Source organism: Pinus tabuliformis, chromosome 9, assembly GCF_031772625.1.
Source record: "Pinus tabuliformis cultivar Carrire ecotype Pingquan chromosome 9, CPIR1, whole genome shotgun sequence".
NCBI classification, from domain to species: Eukaryota; Viridiplantae; Streptophyta; class Pinopsida; order Pinales; family Pinaceae; genus Pinus; species Pinus tabuliformis.
Window position 1 is genome coordinate 1,144,821,376 of NC_142307.1, and position 18,568 is coordinate 1,144,839,943.

Here is an 18,568-nt window from a genome sequence, read left to right on the forward strand (position 1 = left end):
TAATAAAATAAATAAATAAATAAAATAATAAATAAATAATAATAATAAAATAAATAAATGAATGAAAAAAATAATAATAATAATAAAATAAAATAAAATTCAACGTTGGCCCCATTCTCAAGTCACATTATGACTAGCTCAAGAGACTTCTGCAACCCTCACGGAAAATCATTAGTTCATCAATTACAACAAAATATTATCATTTGTTAGTACCATGCTACATAATCAATCAAATATAAATCGACTTTTAACACCTAACCATTAATTTAGTCATTTTTTAAAAAATCATTATGAGACCCCTTTATGGTAATTATGTTCATTGGCAGTCATGGGCTGATCTAACTTCTTTGTTTTGGGTGCCCCTTTCAAAGTCTATTCGACCCACCAACTCGTCGCACTAGGGCCCCTATGGGGTAGACGCCTTGGCATTCCCAACACACGATGCCTCCATGGGCACTCGAGTGCCCCGTGTTCATGTAGGTGTGCCCAGGATGTGGGCGTTCGCCCTACTCTGCAAATCACTCAAAAAAAATCATTAGTTCATCAATGACAACACAATATTATCATTTGTTAGTACCAAGTTGCATAATAAATCAATTATAAACCAATTGTTAACACCAAAACAATGATTTAGTCAATTTTCTAAAAATGATCATGAGACCCCCTTGTGGCAACTTTGTCCATTGGTAGTCATGGACCAACCTTACTTCTTCTTTGTGGGTGCCCCTTTCCAAGTCGAGCTGACCCATCAACTCATCGTACGGGCATCCTGGTGTGCCCAGCACATGATGCCCCCATGGGCGCCTGGGCACCCCGCCTTCATGCGGGCGTTTGCCCTTTTGTGCACATGCGCATCTTGTCCTTTCATATTCTGCATGTCTTGCGATCGTCATGTTTCAATTTCACCCATCACCTAACTCACCTGATCCACTCGACGTGCCCAACTCGTCTTCCCGTCACCGTGCTTGCAAGTCGCCTTTGAGCACCCAGACACACCAATGATAAATGCACATGATGCCCTCAGTTCACTTCATTGGTTTGGTTTGCCCATCATTTCGCCCATCATGTCACCCAACATGCACGCCCTATTTGCACGTGGGTGCCAGGGGTGACCTGCCTTCGCGCAGGCGCACCTAGGGTGCTCGCCTCCATGTTGTGCATGTGATACCCCCATGGTCGCACTTCATTTTTTCGCCACTTTGACTGGGCATGGGAATTCATGGGCCGACCTTTCTTCTTTTGTGTGGGCACCCCTTGTCAATTCTGGTTGACCCACCAACTCGTTGCACATGTGCCTTGGCATGCCTCGAACGCAACGCCCCATGGGTGCCTCGGCATCGTGCGGGAGCGCTTAGATCGCAGGTTTTTGCCCTGCTTTGCATATCAATCAAGGCAAATAATTCAATGACAAAAAATAAGTATCATTTGTTAATATGTCCATGTTGCATAATCAATCACTTATAAACCTGCTTTTAACTCCTAAACATTAATTTTGTCAATTTTATAAAAATCATTATGAGACCCCCTGAACAAGGCCAACCACGTGAAGGTTGAAGCTCATATGTCCCCTCCCCCCTCCTCACATCACTCTCAATTCCCCAATACCTAATATATCTACTATAATATATTTGAAACAAACACAATAACATTCAAACATAAAAACTAGGAAAATAAAGATTTAAGGTGAATGAAAGAGAACAAACCAGTTGAAAACATATAAATACATACCTCGTACTCTTCAACATTTTCATATCATTAATATTCTTCCTCATCCAACTCATCATTTGTATCATCCAGTTCAGAATTCATGTATAAAAGATTCGCCATATCAACACCATCATCATTGTCTATATCATCATCTCAAACATGCTCTTCTACATTTGGTTCAACTTCTTCAAGTTTTTCGTCTGACACAAAGTCAATATCATATAGTTCATCCAAATTAACACTGTCTCGATTAACATATATTGCTTGAACTTCTTCGAAGCCTTCGTCTGACACTGCATGTGTTATGCAAATAGCTCACAAAATAGAAGAAAAGATAGAGTAACGACTTCAAAATCAGCCTCTTCGAGGGGGAAACCTCCTTTACATTACAGAAATGAACAATTCTTGGATGATACAAATGACAAAACCTCATTTCTATATATAGGAGTCTAAGGGGTCACAATATAATCAAAGCCGACATAACAATAATAATATAAGGGCACAACAATAACAATAGTGGGCTTCTATGGACCACAATAATAACAATATGGGGACAATAGGGGCACAACAATAATAATGAGGGCTACATTGACAATAGTAATGGGGGAATCACTAGTATTATAGGGACCTAACATGCCCCTCTCCTTCAAAAAAGTGTTGTCCTCAACGGTTGAGTAGTTCTGGATGCTTTTTAATAAAATTCTTATCCTCCCATGTGGAATCTTTAGCAGGTAAGTTCTTCCACTTGATGAGATACTCTGAAATTGATCGATTTCGTAGCTGTTGAGTTCTTGTTTCTGTGACTACTTCAGGTTCCAATATGATTTTTCCTTCCTTGTCAAGTTTTGGAAATATTGTTTGAACTGGGAGCTTGTCACCTATAACCTTCTTTAAGCATGAAACATGGAAAACTGGGTGCACTCGGGAAGCTGCAAGAAGCTCCAATTTGTATGCCATAGTACCAATATTTTGCAACACCTTGTACAGACCATAATACTTTGGTGATAATTTATTATCCTTCTTAGCTTGCTTGAGGTACATTTGTTTATATGGTTGTAGTCGTAGGAATACCCAATCACCTACATCAAAACTTCTTTCGCTGCAATGTTGATCTTCCTGTTGTTTCATTCTATTTTGTGCCAAAGTGAGGTTATCCTTTAAGAGTTGGAGAACTTGTTGTTGATGCTCGATGTGATCTTCCACTGCTTGAACCTTAGAATTTTCTCTTAAATATGATGTGATGGATGGCGGATGATATCCATAAAGTGACATAAATGGGGTCATTTTTGCTACAGTATGGAAGGAAGTGTTATACCACCATTCAGCCAGAGGCAACCATTTGACCCATTGTGTTTGTTTATTAGATACAAAGCAACTACGATATCCTTCCAAACATTTGTTTACTATCTCAGTTTTCCCATCAAATTGAGGATGATAAGATGAGCTATGAGCTAACTAAGTACCAAGACAAGAAAATAATTTTGTCCTAATTTTCTAGTGAAAATAGGATCTCTTTTGCTTACAATAATCTTTGGGTTTCCATGTATCTTTTGGATTGTTTCCACAAATGCAGTAGAAATTGTATTGGCTTTAAATGGATGAGTTAATGCACGAAAGTGTGCATACTTGGTAATTTTTTCAACTACCACCATGATGACACTCTTTCCTTCGGACTTGGGTAAACTTGCGATAAAATCCATTGAAACCTCCTCCCAACGTTCGCTTGGAATGGATAAAAGTTGTATTAGACCTGGGGTCTTAATTGTTTCAACTTTATTTTGTTGGAAAACCAAACATTTCGCCACAACGTTTTGAATAGTTGATTTAAGGCCATCCCAAAAAAATTCCTTCTTAACCCTGTGGTAAGTTTTAAAAAATCCTGAGTGCCCTCCTAAGGGAGAGGTGTACAATTCCATAAGAATCTTATGTTTGAGTTGGGAATTCTTACATAGGTATAAGCGATCTTTGTACCATAACGAATCATTTTTCCAGCTAAATGTATCAGATGTATTGGGATCTTGTTGTATCTTTTGAATGAGTTCCCACACTTCTTCGTCATTCTTCCATTCATCCCTTGCTTCGTTTATCCAATTTGGTTGGATAATAAAAAAGGCGCAAAGCAATGCTTCCACATCCTCATCCTTTCTCGAGAATGCATCTGCCACAACATTTTGCTGCCCTTTTTTGTAGATGATTTCAAATTCATAACCCAACATCTTTGTGACCCATTTTTGCTGCTCTTATGAAGATAATCTTTGTTCTAAAAATTATTTAAGACTATCATGATCTATTTTTACCTTTAAGTGTCTTCCTATTAGTTAGGGTCACCATTTCTTAAGTGCATGTAGTATTTCCAACATTTCCTTCTCATAAATAGCTTTGTGTAAATACTTTCCTTTGATTGGACGACATTCGAAAGCAATGGGTCTTTCTTCTTGCATTAAAACAACACCAATTCCATTTCCTGAGGCATCACATTCCACAATAAAGGTTTTTGTGAAGTCCGACATAGCTAAGAACAATGCTTGGCACATTGCCTCTTTAAGATGTTCCAAGGCCTTGGTTGCTTCTGGAGTCCATGAAAATGCATATTTCTTCAATAATGTTGTTAAAGGGGCTGCTATACACCCATAGTTCCTAACAGAGTTTTGATAATACCCTGTCAACCTGAGAAATCCTCACAAATTCTTTATGGATGTGGGGATTGTCCATTCCTTAATGGCTTTAATTTTTCTAGGGTCTACCTTCACACCTTCATGAGATACAATATGATCCAGATATTCCACCTTTTGTACTCCAAAGACACATTTGGAGCTTTTTGCATATAATTGTTTCTCCTCCAATAGTTTGAGCCCTGTCAACATGTTGAATCTTATCCTTCCAAGACTTGTTGTAGATTAGTATATCATAAAAAAATACTAACACAAATTTTCTAAGGAAGGGTTTGAAAATGGAATTCATCAAAACTTGAAGTAAAAGGTGCATTGGTAAGGCCAAAAGGCATGACCAAAAATTCATAATGACCCTCATTAGTTCTAAATTTGGTTTTTGGAATGTCTTCACTCTTCATTCTGATTTGATGATATCCTGAACGAAGATCCAACTTGGTGAAGCAAAATTGATCCATGCAATTCATCCAATATTTCATCAATGACAAGAATGGAAAATTTATCTTTAGTAGTGAGCTTGTTGAGCTCCCTATAATATGGACATATGCGCCATGAACCATCCTTCTTGGGCACCAATACTACTGGAGCAGAGAAAGAACTTTGACTAGGTTTAATTATAGCATCATCTAGCATTTCTGCAACCATACATTCAATTTCACTCTTTTGGGCATAGGGATATCTGTAAGGCCTGATGTTTGGAGGAACAATTCATAGAATCAAATGAATAGCATGATCATGATCATGAATATGTGGGAGGCCTTTGGGAGTCTCAAATACCTTGGAATGATTGTCCAAGGCTTTTTGGAGATCTAGAGAAATAGATGATTTCGATGTGGGAACCTCTAGAGAACATAATTGTGCAATTACGCCTCATTGTTATTTATTTAAAAGTTTTGTCATTCCATTAGAGCTGATTATCTTTCTCGTTTCCCTGTGATACCCCTTAATTAAACTTCCTTTCCTTACGAAGAAAATTTCATGAAAAGTTCTTGAAAATTAAAAGTTATTGCACCTAAGGATTGTAGCCATTGGACTCCTAGTACAACATCAGCACCGCCCATTGGAATGGAAATCATTGGGCTATTCAATACATATTCTCCCATGGATAGCTTGATATTATGGCACTTTCTAGAGAAATTTATGGTTCCTCCACTTGCAACCATCACTTGATACTCTGGTGTTTGAAATAGGAATCAATTCAATTCCTTGGCTATCTTACAATGAATAAAATTATGGGTACTTCCAGAATCAATCAACATTATTACCTTTTTCTTCTTGATATGTCGTTCTATCTTGAGATTTTGAGGAGTGGTAATTCTGACCAATGAATTACAAGATATGGTCGGATTCATTTCTTCTTTCTGTAGGGTTTGTTCCTGGTGTATATCCTCTTCTTTTAACATTTCTTCTTCCTTTTCTTCCTCATCTTCGCAATCTATGTAAAATAATTTCTTCTCAACACCCTTATGACCTTTAGTGTATTTTTTATCACAAACTGTAACAAATCCCTTTTGCTCTTTTTTCTTCCAATTGTTGTGGTGTCAACCTTGTAGGTTATGGAAGGCTAGGGGTAGCAACACTTCCATCTTTATAGTTCTGAGTGGTAGGCTTCCTTGTTGCCATAATTTTTCTTTCCATTTTTCTTGCCAACTTGAATGCCTTCTCCAATGAATCAAGTTCCCAAAGGCGAACCTCATGTTGGATGTTATCCTTTAAAGTCCCTATGAACACATCAATCCTATGCTCCTCTAGAATATCTTTTACCCTTATATTCAATTTTTGGAATTCCTCAATGTGCTCCATCATTGAACCCTTTTGTTTGAGATTTATCAATTGGCTAAAAAAAGTGTTGCTTTTTGTATCCTCATAATGTGCTATCATTTCTTCCGTAAAAATTGCCCAAGTGACAATTTATTTATGAAAGCAAAGCCATCGATACCATATAAACTGATTTGGTTCCAAATATAAAGTTGCAATGCGTACCTTTTGTGTGTTTTCCACATTATGGAGATCAAAATATTGCTCCATCTGTAGTATCCATGTTACCAGATGCTTGCCATCAAACTTCCTCATATCGATATTTGGAACATGGTGGGTCTTCAATCCACCGTTAGAGTTTATGAAATCATGATTAACATTTCTTTTGTTCTCCTCATGAGTTTCCTTTACTACCCTTTCGCCATTAGTAAGCATTTCTTGTAGCAAATTTGTCAAATCTATATTCAAATCTTCCATGTTGCCTTTAAGTTTTTCTTCTATACCATCCATCTTAGTTTCCACGCATGTTTACAAATCTTCCATGTTGCCTTTAATTTTTTCTTCTATACCATCCATCTAAGCGTCCACGCCTTTCTTTAAACCATCCATATTAGCTTCCATGCCATCCATCTTAGCTTCCATGCCTTTCTTTAAACTATCCATCTTAGCTTCTGTTACTTTTGTGAGAGTGATTTTTGTTGCACTTGGTCTCGTAATTTTGATATATCATTTTTCATTTCTTCCTCTTCTTCATGAGTCATGCAAGAGCTTTCAGGTTTCTTACTAGGTGTTTCCATTTTATTTCTTTGGGGCATCAATTAATGATAATAATGCTTCACTATGCCCTTTGAATTCCTTCAAACTAATTTTTCAAACCAAACTTACGCAAAATTTTAGAAAAACTATACACCTTTTTTCACTTTGTAGGAACTCGATATTGAATCTGTTGTATCTCTGTAATTTCAGATCTCCAAGGTCTGAAATTGCGTCCTGCAATAGCCCTCTGAGTCCTCTTTCCAACCCCGTAAGTCTGATCAAGATTCGATTCTTTAATGAAGAGTTGTGCCAAATCTCCCACGACGACCTGATTATAGACTGGTTTAGTGGAGCGAACTTGTACGAAGTTCCACATGTCACTATTTTGACCTTAGGACCTGAAACCAATATACAGAAAACTACGGGTTGTCCTCTTTCTGTAACTTTTAACGAAATTTCAATCTGACGCTCATAGAGAAATTTATGACGATTTTCCCCATCTCACCTATTTGAGATATAATTCAAGAGCCTACAAAAACCCTAACTTCCTTGGATCCTATCTCCGAAAATATAGCAAGAAAAGATCTAAAATTTGGACTCGAGATTCATCGAAATTTCGGCTCAAAAGAGTTTAGTTTCTGCTTCTGAAATGTTGTATAAAAAAATTTATAGCAAAATGCCACAATGACCTGTTTGGAGCAGCGAAACCCTAGAATTGAAAGCTCTGATACCAAATGTTATGTAACCAGCTCACAAAATAGAAGAAAATATAGATCAATGACTTCAACATCAACCTCTTCGAGGGGGAAACCTCCTTTGCATTACACAAATGAATCATTCCTAGATGATACAAATGACAAAACCTCCTTTCTATATATAGGAGTATAAGGGGTCACAATATAATCAAAGTTGACATAAGAATAATAATATAAGGGCAAAACAATAACAATAGTGGGCTTCTATTGGGCACAATAATAAGAAAATGGGGACAATAGGGGCACAAAAATAACAATAACGGCTACAATGACAAGAGTAATGGGGAAATCACTAGTATTATAGGACCTAACAGCATGAACCCCCTGCTCCTCTACATCATCTTCTTCTGCTACATTATACTTTACAAGCCTTCCTCTAGGATAATATCTAACAACATATGACCAACCTGCTTTACCTAGAACACCTACATAAAATACATGTTCACATTGGCTTGGAAGAACATATCACTATGTTCTTGGCTCAAGATTCCTTGCATAAACCATGATAAATATGTTAGCATGCTCAATAATAGTTCTATCAAAGTCACATTCATGGATTCATAGCCTAAACCATTTGACATCGAACACAACTATTTTGAAAAATTCAAAGTCACACTTAGGTATATCGTGCAGATATCCATAGTATCAATTATCAGATAGTTACGGATGTCTGCCACCTCTAGGGGAAGCATTGATAACTTGAAATACTGCACTTATCCCACTATCAAAAGTTTTCATCTTTTCATCCAACTTTTTGATGCGAAATTTGTGGTATCGCACCACATTTTGTTGTGGTATTTAAACTGCAATACATCAAACGCATAAAAAAATGCATTTCCAATTAATAAGCATATTTATACTTACAAAATTTGAAAATTAAGAAAAAAAAACACGCCATATGCATTAGTATAATTGTAAAAAAACTAACTAGTATGGGTGAATATGCTTGCCTAATAATCTTTTAAACCATATCCTAAATCAATTTCCCTCTATGTAAGATTGGTATATCCACTACGTTGAGTTTCTTTGACCAATCTAGACACACCATACCATGATAACCTACCATCATTAGCTTGTTTGTACCCTTCAATCCATACCTTCATCCAATCAAGATTGTTCACAATGTATAAATATATTTCATCCCACTCTCGACTGATTGTATTAAAATAAAAAATAAAAAATAAAAAATAAAAAATAAAAAATAAAAAAATAAAAAATAAATATAAAAAATAAATTAAAAAAAAAATAATAATAATGATATAAAAAAAATAAAAAAAATTCACTATATAATTAGTTACCATGTTATACCTTCATAATAATGGATTATGCAAGAAGAGTAAAAATTAAATAAGTACGATATACAAAAAAATAAAAAAAGTCAAATATGCTAGAAATCTCCACTATCTACTTACATCTCAGTTTGCTCATTCTACATTTCCCCAATAAGTGCTCCCCTTCAAATTTGTCCATGGAGTTGACATCCCAAATGTGATCCAATACTAATCATTTTTCCTATTTCATGACTATGTTGATGAATATAAACCATGGTTTGATATACCATATATCCCTCTACCATAGAACCCTCACGACGTGCTCTTTGTCTTACCAAAGCCTTCACTGATTTCAAGTGTCTCTCAACCATCCAAATTGATCTTGTGTGTACAAGTCCACATTTTTCAATCTCCTCAACTTGGTGTACTAGGTAGTGTTCTTGTGCATTAAAAAATGTTGGAGGTAGATACTTTTTCATTTCACACATTAGATGAGGAATTTGTTTCCTCCAATACTTTATATATTCTTTATTGTTTTCTTTCGATGACAACCATTTACAATGAAGCATGAAAATCATAGGTTTCAGCAAAAAAAGTATATAGTACATGATGACAAGTAAAACACACTTAATCAAAAATATGTGACACAACAACTTATTGAACAAATTACACTTTGCACATAAATCTCCACTTACCTCATGTATTTTCCAAAATCATATATAACTTGTTTGACATTGTTCTCAAAGTTTTCTAGGAGAGATAGAGGTAGAACATACTATAACAAAAATAATGATTGATCATTATTTTTTCCCGAAAAAAAAAAAAAAAGCATTAATTAACAAGATGTTTCACCAATGTATAAATATATACACCAAAATAATTACCTTAATGAATGTATGCCAATCATGAGTTTTTACCCCACCTAATTCACCTTTCTTTGTTAGGATATTCTTTATGTTTGAGGAAAATCGAGTTGGAATTTTTTTTTTCAATAACCCCTTTAACATCCTTGCTTTGTTGCTCTATCAATAACCATGGAAGGGCACTTATATTTTGGTTGTCTCCATTGCTATTTGAATGAGTCACACTTTGAAATACATGGTTGGACTCCTTAATGTCATTACAAATCTTGACATTTTTTTTATTTATCTCTCCTTCCATCTAAGATTCACCATAAGGTCTCTCTTACATTCTTCCCAATGTGCATTATATCAAACAAATGAACAATTTCTAGGGGCTCATAGTTGGGGAGTCTTACTGAATTGCTCTGGATAACTTTTCATTCCTAGTGGAAGTGCCCTGTCATTAATTCCTTGATGACCTACAACGTGAATCATAGTTAAAGATATTATAACAACAATATAACCTGTCAATTAGTACAGTGAAGAAAATGCCAAAAATATAAAATAATCTTAATATATCATGTATATTGATACACAGACAATTCAATCCATAGCTTGAGAGACTATATTATATTACAACTTCTATGCACGAGGTGTCATTATCTGTGGTCTTAATCCAGTCTCTTCTTTCCCTTTAAATATGTTTTTCGGTACTTCAGTACCTATGGTTCTTAGAAAGGAAGTTCTTATGCTCATCAAACAACTTCTTTCCTAAGCTTCTTGAATGATGATATTTCATATTAGGACCACAAACTGGACAAACAAATTTAACCTTTGTTTGAAGACCTATAAGAGATGGAATAATTTTTATATCAGTTATTTTAAGTATGCACGATGAAGGTCAAACTATCTAAAAAACATTCATGAAGTTAACTTCATAAAATTAAACATTATTAAAGTGTAGGGTAACGTTATAACATACCACATAAATGTGTTAGCTCTGGGGCATTGTGAATTGTCCATACAAGCATTGCATGGAATTCAAATTCCCTTTGTGCAACTATTGGTCTAGAGATGTCATACATAGTGACACCATTCCATAAGTCCACTAACTCATCGTTAAGAAACACAATATATACATTCATATCTTTGACATGGTACTTACCTAATTGTTTGAACATACAATACATAATTACTACATATATAAGTAAATAAAAAATTATAAGACGTAATTATAAGGCATAATTGAACATATATGAGTAAACAAAAAAATATTGGACATAATTATAAAACAAACAAGACAAATGAGATGTTATTGTGCTAATGCATGAGCACAAGAGGACTGGAAGAGATCCAAAACGGAGCTAGGGTTTAGAACAGGGAGCAATAGGAGGAGCAAGCTGGTAACAATGGAGGGGCCAGGAGGAGGGAGTTCCACTCCCTCCTACAACAACATCGTATCAAATAGAAGTAGGGAAATGAGTTTGAATGGATTCAGGAAACCCTTGGAGGCCGGAAAAAAGAAGACAGACTCAAAAGAACCGGAAAGCAGCAAAGTGGATGAACAGGAAGAAACTCACGGGGCGGTCAGAAGGGAGGAGAGACCAGAGGACAGCAGTCAGAAAAATGTGTACAAATCTGCAGCAGGACCCTGTAAGCCCAAGTCAACCATCAAACCCCGGGTGGTTCTGAATGATCCTGCACTGCAGGAGCACAGAGATCACATGGCGACTTATGCTATTATATGCAAGTTTATGGGTATATGGCCCACAGAGAAGAATCTGTACACATGGATAAGAAACAACTGGAAACCAAAGGGAGATATAACTCTGCATCTAGGGTCCAAGGGTTTCTTCACAGTGGTTTTCACTAGCCTAGAGGACAAAGACAGAGTGTTTGAAGGAGGACCCTATTTCTATGTTGTTGCAAGACTATATATGCGACCCTGGGTAATGAACTTTGTCCCGGAGCGAGAAACGTTCACATCGGTCCCGGTATGGATAAGACTTTACTCCCTACCTCTAGATTATTGGCTACCTGAATCCTTAAAAGCTATAGGAAATAAATTAGGACATTTTCTAAAAGTATCAGAGGCAACTCTACGAGGAAAATATACCTCCTTCGCATGAATATGTGTGGAAATGGATCTATCGGGAGCACTCCTGGATGAAGTTGTCATAGAAGTTTATGATGAGGAATGGGTATAGGCGGTGGACTATGAACATGTCCCTTTTAGATGTCAGAAATGTCATGAACATGGGCACCTATTTAGAGACTACCCACAAAACAAAAGGGAGGATAATCCGAGAACCAACACAGGAAAAGATCCTGAAGGATTCACCAAGATGGGAGGCAGAGAGAAAGGAGGAGGAAGAAAGTACCAGAAAAAACAGAGTGAAAACAAGCTATCAAGTCACAACATTTTTGAAATTTTAGAAGAAGAAGGGGGGAACATTGGAAAGGTCGTTACACTAGACAACCATCCTATAGAGAAGGAAAAAGAGGACAGCATGGAAATAATACAGGAAAACAACGAACAACAGGAAACCATACCAAACAACATGGAACTAAGCAGGGACCAGGAGATGACCCCAAGTGAAGTTGGGACAGAGGACCAAGAACTACATGAGATTCTTGAGAGGGAGAATCTTGATCTAGAAAAATTCTTAAACTAGGGAACCAACAAAGGGATAGACTCCCTACCAAAAGAGGAGTTTGACAAAGTACAACAGCTCTTCCTCTGGAGATCTCAAGCAAAAGCCTCAGGAATCAAAAGAAGCCATGAAAGCCAGGACCATAGAGGGGTCAAATCAATGGAGGAAATATCAGGACACTTGGCGAAAAACCCAGGCAGGAAAAGAGGAAGAAAAAGACAAAATGAGCTGCTAACAGAGTGTGGAAAGCTCATGATCAACTCAGGTAAGATGAAAGATCTCACTAGTTACTCATTCAAAAATCCATCATTATGAAGCTCACAACCTGGAATATCAAGGGTCTAGGAAGTAAAAGGAAATAGAGGAATCTCAGCAACAAATTAAAAGAAGAAAACCCAGATATGGTGTTCATACAGGAAACAAAATGTTCCATAGATAAAGTCTGGGAGATACATAACAAATGGCTCAGTAAATATGAGCACCTAGAAGTCAAAGACAATAACACAGTGGGTGGGATTCTTACTCTTTTGAATCCTCATAAATTTGGCATTCTAGATGTAGAAGCATCCAGGAACTACCTTTCAATGGTTATCCAACCTTTGGGTGACAAGGAAATCTATATGGTCACAAATGTCTATGGTCCGCAAAATTTTGAAGACAAACTCAAGCTTCTCACCTCACTAGAGGAGCTAAGGGAGAGACACCTAGTAATGCCTTGGATTCTGGGTGGAGATTTCAACATGATCAAATCTCTCACAGAAAAAAAGGAGGAACTAGAGTAATAGGAAGAGACTCTATTGCCTTCCAGAACTTCCTAAACAACTTGAGGCTAGTGGACTTAGAAACAGCAAATGGAACCTTCACATGGAATAATAAGAGGGGAGGAGCTTCCCAAGTTGCCTCAAAACTAGATAGATTCATCATCTCGGAGAACCTCTTCCTCTCTGTACCTAACTCGAATGCTTTTATCCTTCCTTTTGGAGGATCGGACCATTGGTTGATTCAGCTAGAAGCTTCTTTTATTGGCACTCCAAGGAACAGACCTTTCAGGTTTGAAAATGTTTGGCTCACTCACCCTGACTTCATCTCCAATATTAATAAGTGGTGGAAGGAAGAGTTACCCGTTCAAGGCACGAAAATGTTCATTCTGCAACAGAGACTCAAACACATTAAGGTCAAACTCAAATATTGGAACAAAAGTGAGTTTCGCAATATTTTTAAAGGCAAAAGAGAAGTGGAACAAAAGCTACAGAAAATTAACCAAATTCTTATCAAGGAAGGCTTTACTGAGGATAGGAAAGTGCATGATGACTCTCTCCAACAGGAATGGGACATTAGATGTCAGCAGGAAGAAATATTCTGGGAGCAAAATCAAGAGTGCAATGGCTGAAAGGAGAAAAAAATACAAGGTTTTTCCACAAATCAACCATGGAACATCGGGCTCATAATCAAACCACAAAGCTCATAGACCCTCAAGGGAAAGAGCCAAGCACACACAAAGATATGGAATCCATTCTGGTACAACATTTTCAAAATATAGCAGAGGAGCCTATCTTAGATAGATCACTAGCTATTAAAAGATTTACGAAGCATATTCCTAAACTGGTGACCAAGGAAGATAATTATAATCTCAACAGACCAGTGACAGAAGAGGAGGTAAAAGAAGTAATAAATGAGATGCACAATGGGAAAGCTCCTGGACCGGATGGTTTCAACATTGACTTCTTCAAGGCAGGCTGGGAAATAGTCAAACAGGACATACTGGAGGTGGTGGAGGATTCAAGAATTTCAAAAACAATCCTAAAAGCGCTAAATACCTCCTTCATAGCCCTAATTCCTAAACAGGATAAAGCAATGACTCCAAATTGATTCAGACCCATAGCCCTCTGTAATGTAATATACAAAATCATCTCCAAAGTTATTGCAAACAGACTCAAGCCCCTTCTTCCAACTCTCATGTCGGAGGAGCAAACTGGATATGTGGAAGGAAGGAAAATTCTCAATAACATCATTCAAGCTCATGAAATAGTGCACTCTCTCAAGAATAATAAGCAAGCAGGGATGATCATACAACTGGACCTAGCGAAAGCTTATGACAAACTAAGCTGGTTATACATCAAAGAAGTTCTAATAGCATATGGCTTTGACTAGAATTGGATAAGATGGGTTATGGCTTTGGTAACATCTGCTAGCTTTTCTATCCTTCTCAATGGTTCTCCATCCAGATCCTTTCGGCCCTCGAGAGGTCTTAGGCAAGGAGATCCGCTCTCTCCCTTTCTCTTTATCCTTATGATGGAAGGATTAGGCAAAGCGATCATTTCTACCAAAAGGGAAGGCACAATCCAGGGTCTCAAGCTCACCCAAGACGGAGACTCTCTGACTCATCAGCAATTGGTATATGACACCATGTTACAGGGCATACCTATAGTCAAAGAAGCCAGAGCTTACAAACAAATTCTGCAAGATTTTGCTTTGGCAGCTGGTACAGAGGTAAGTCTCTCAAAATCTAAAGTATTTTTTTCAATACAAATATTGCCATTCAGAGAAACCTCTCCAGAATTCTCGACTTTCAAAGAGACCATCTTCCCTCCAAATATCTGGGAATACCTCTCACTGACAAACCTCTGAGCAAGGAAGTTTGGGAGCCATTGACTAATAAACTGAAGGACAAAATTAGCAAATGGACAAGTAGATCTTTAAATCTAGCTGGCAGGCTCATTCTCACTAAGGCGGTCCTGCAATCTATTCCAATATATATGTTTTTGGCTCTTCCTGTCCCTAGAGGAGTAGCCCAACAAATCAGGAACATGCAAAGAGATTTTCTTTGGGGAAAAGGGGAGGAAAAAAAGAAATGGGCTCTGGTAGCTTGGGACAAACTTTGCAAACCCAAACCTCATGGGGGTCTAGGTCTCCATGACCCGGAAACTCTCAAAAAAGTTTTGGGGGCCAAACTTTGGTGGAGATGGCTGAAGGAATCAAGCAACCCATGGGCCAAGCTCTGGAAACAGAAATATGCAAAGGACTGGCAAGAATGGGACCTGATCAGAATGACCGGACATATCTGAGGCTCCCATATTTGGAACAATGCTTGGGAGAACAGAGCTTTAGTTCAGAAACATAGCTTCTGGGAGATTGGAAATGGGAACCTTGCCTGGTTTTGGGAGGATAACTGGCAGCAGGAACCCAACTTAAGTAGAGAAGGACTGGATATTCTCAAAGAGGAAACTGTCAACAAAGGACTAAAAAAGGTTAGTGACTTTTGGGATAAGACAAGGAACAATGACAAATGGAGAACATGGAAAGTACCAGTTTACAGTGAAGAGACTCCTCTGAAGACCCAAGCTGAAGCTCTTGCTACAATCCTGGAAAAGAGAAAAAATTTGATCTCTACTTTCGTAGATCAACTTAGATGGGGAAGAAACATTGAGGGCAAACACAACCTCAAAGAAGCTAAAGAAATTTCCACTGGTTACAATTTTTCAAACTCGGATAAAATCTGGACGTACCTATGGAAGCACCCTCACTGGATGAAAATCAAGCTGTTTATGTGGATGGTTCATCACAAAAAGATTCTGACTTGGGAAAACCTTAGAAAGAAAGGATTTTTGGGAACATCCAGATGCCATTTATGTGGTATCCAGGAAGAAACGAGGGATCACCTTCTCAGCCTCTGTACCTTCACCTCAACCTTATGGAACTGGGTTGCCTCTATCTTTAGGAAAACTGACAGGGATGAAAATGACATCTCCAAAACCTTAAAGAATTGGAGGAAAAAAATTTCTGAGAATGAGACAGTCAACACAGCCTGGACATTGATACCAGGCTTTTTAATCTGGAATGTCTGGAAAGAATGCAATAACAGAATTTTCAATGATAAATCTAGCCCACCCCAAAACATAATAGCTCAGCTCCTAAGGCAACTCAAAGAAACTATAAATACCATTCAGAAGCAACCTCCTGAGAATCCTCCATCACACCAGGAGGCTCGCATTCTTCTACTTTTGGGCCTACAGAAGCTGGTCCCCCAGGGCACAATCTAGATTGCAACACACTCTACAATGAGGCAAGATTACTGGCAACCACCCCCCCTTGGCTACTTGAAATTCAATATAGACGGAGCCTCGAAAGGAAACCCAGGGGTTGCAGGTTATGGAGGAGCTATAAGAGATGACAAGGGGAATATAATAGTCATCTTCCACAAGTCATTTAGGGAATGCTACCAACAACATGGTGGAACTAATGGCCATAGAGAAGTGCTTAGAGATTCTGAGAGATCTCAATATGACGAACTCCATAATAGAAGCTGATTCTGAATTAACAATTAATTCAATAAAAAGAATAGCAAATGGCTCTACACCAAAGAAAGTCTCGAACCACTGGTGACTTTTGCAAGTCTATCATCGTATTCAATCACATATAAGAATCCTGAGAACCCTAAGTTTTGTACATGTACGCAGAAATGCAAACAGATTAATGGACCGTCTGGCAAATGAAGGGGTGCTCTGTAAAAATGATCACAATATTTACAAGTGGGAGCTAACACCCACAGGAAATTTGTGAGAGGAATTCCATAGTCTTGCGTGCGCAGACAATGAGCATTATCACAGTATGAAGGAGAAGTAGCAATTGGGCAACTAAGTGAATGGTGGACAAGGGTTCATCAAGCAGAAGAGCTCATCATCGGCGCGACGGGAGCTTTCTAATGGAAGGAAGGATGCGGAGAAAGAGCGGTTTCCTTTCTCAAAGAAAATAGAGGTCAAGTGGTTTACTGGTTTATTGGGCGCCCCCAAGACCCCAAGTAGTCTTTCATGGTTTGCCTCCGATGCCATTCATCAATATACACGTGGCGGCGGGCGGAGAGAGAAAACCACCCATATCGTGTGGGTTTTCCTCGAGCTTCTTCCTCGCCCGATATTCTCCTCAACCGTCGGATTCGGCGGGTGAAGATCTACAGCCACAGTTCATCGAGCTAGTTGGATGCGTTATCCTCCGAGCTTATCATGATCATCATGGTGGATCTCGGGTTTTAGATGTCAAAGTAGCATGGGATTTATCTCCCTGGACATATAGAATTTTGTAGAATTTTTCCTACAAATTAGCTAGCTTTGATACCATCTAGAAATTTCCCACCTGTAGATCAACCTGGTAATGCAATGTAATAAAGCAAAACACTTGATCTACTTCCACAAAAAATTTAGCGAAAGCTTAATCAACCATGAACAACATCAATAAGAACACATATAACTGATAAGAAGGAATCAATCACACATAACACAAAATAATTTACCCGGGGAAACACCTGCTTAAAACCCCATCTTTGTATTATAATACAAGTGGAAATATAGTCCGGATTACACAAAGCCTTAGCTCGGAAGCTATCCAGCTCTCAGTACAATCCCTTTGTTGCTCATAAACAGTCAAAGGCTTCTCACAAACCTTCTCCTCTGCCCTCCAAGCCTCCTATTTCCTTGTGCAATTTCCTTGAGGTCCAATGCTACCACCTGTGTGAATTGGCCTCTTCACACACTCACTAACCTCTGATCTAACTGCACAAACCTGAAGGACATAAATCCTCATCATGGATGAGCTTCCTTTATAGGAAAAATATTCATCCAATTGATAGTACACTGTCCCTTCTCTGATCTCAACTAGGCCTCTATCTGAACTTCCATGCATTAGTTATCCATGAGAGAATACTCAGTTATCTGAAAATAACAGTTGTCACATGCATGCAAGCATTAACAAATTGTATCTCATTAATTTAACAACTTGTTAAATTAATCTAACTGAACTTGACTAAGTTAAACTAAGTCAGTTGATCCTCTCAATATAGAACTCATCCATAATTCCTCAATCAGTGGAGCAAATCAAGGACACATTCCCCAATCAATGGAGAAATTATTGCATGTTCTCACAAAGACTTCAAGTTTCATTTTCCTTAACTAATTAACTCATAGAGAATTAATTAATTAATATTCAAACTGTTGGTAAGACCAAATTCGAATTTTACTTCCTATTTTAGACCAGGGACTGCCTAAAAATAGGAATCCAACTTGCACTGCTAAAAATAGAACTTCCATTTTTAGCACTTCCATTTTTCATTCCCTGTTGCCCAATCCAGCACTGATGCCCAAACTGCTATTTTTAGCACTTATA